We start from the raw sequence: 1,176 nt of genomic DNA on the forward strand, positions 1-1,176 counted from the left end.
TGTGGGGGAGGGGAGGCGTTTAGCGGGAATTTTGGGGGCATTTCGGGGAATTTTGAGGAGATTCGGGGTTGGTTGCGGTTTCCGGTCCCGTTTTAGGGCTCCGGTCCCCGGTCCCCCTTCCCTTTCCCGGGTTTTAACTGCCGGCTTTTATCCCGGTTTTATCCCGGTTTTATCCCGGGTTTTACCCCGAATTCCCGGGTTTTGTTCCCGTTTTAATCCCGATTTCTTTTGGCTCTCACCCGCCGGCAGCAGCGGCTCCTCGTCCGCCATCTTGGGCGCTGCTCACGTGACGCCGCCCTCACGTGACCGAGCCCCGGCTGGGGGCGTGGCTTAAGGAGCCTCATGAGGCAGGGAAGGGGCGTGGCTTGGGAAGCGGCCAATCCACAGGAAGATTTATTGTGGGCGTGGCTTCACCCCCCCCGTGCATAAATAAACATAATAATAAACATAATTAAACCCTTCCATCCAAATGAGGCAGGGAGGCGTGTCTTTGCCCATATATGGCGCTATGGGGGCGTGGTTTGTACCGCTCCTCAGGAGGCTCCGCCCATTTTTCCCCGCCCCTTTCTCTCCCCCTCAGGAGCCGCCGCCATTTTGCCCCCCCCAGCCCCGTTCGTGTCTCCGGTCATGGCGCTGGTCTCGGCCGATTCTCGCATCGCGGAGCTGCTGGGGGAGCTGCACCAGCTCATTAAACAGACGCAGGTACCGCTTTTCCCCAGGGTTTCGGGCTTCAAGGGTCTCCCATTTCCTCTTAGGATTCCCCGTTCCTCCTCAGGATCCTCCATTCCCTCCCTCGATCCGCGTTTCCTCCGCTTTCCCCCCTTTACTCCTCACCGCTCCCGCTGTTTCCCCTCCGTTTCCCTTCATAGACCCCAAAAAAGACCCATTTCCCCCGCCCCAAATCATCTCTTTCCGTTCACGGATCCCAAAAATCGCCCATCTCACCCCAAATGGCCTCTTTCCCCTCACGGACCTCTTGGTGGCCCCTCATTTCCCCTCACAAATTTGCATTTTGCCTCACAAATTCCTCGTTTTCCCTCAAGATCCTCCGTCTCCCATCACAAACCTCACAAAATCTCCCATTTCTTCCCCCCAAACCGCCCATTTTACCCAAAAATCGAGCCCATCCAGCCCTAAAATCACCTATTTTATCATAAAACCGCCCATTCCTATTGT

Source organism: Parus major, unplaced genomic scaffold (assembly GCF_001522545.3).
Source record: "Parus major isolate Abel unplaced genomic scaffold, Parus_major1.1 Scaffold702, whole genome shotgun sequence".
Taxonomy (NCBI): Eukaryota; Metazoa; Chordata; class Aves; order Passeriformes; family Paridae; genus Parus; species Parus major.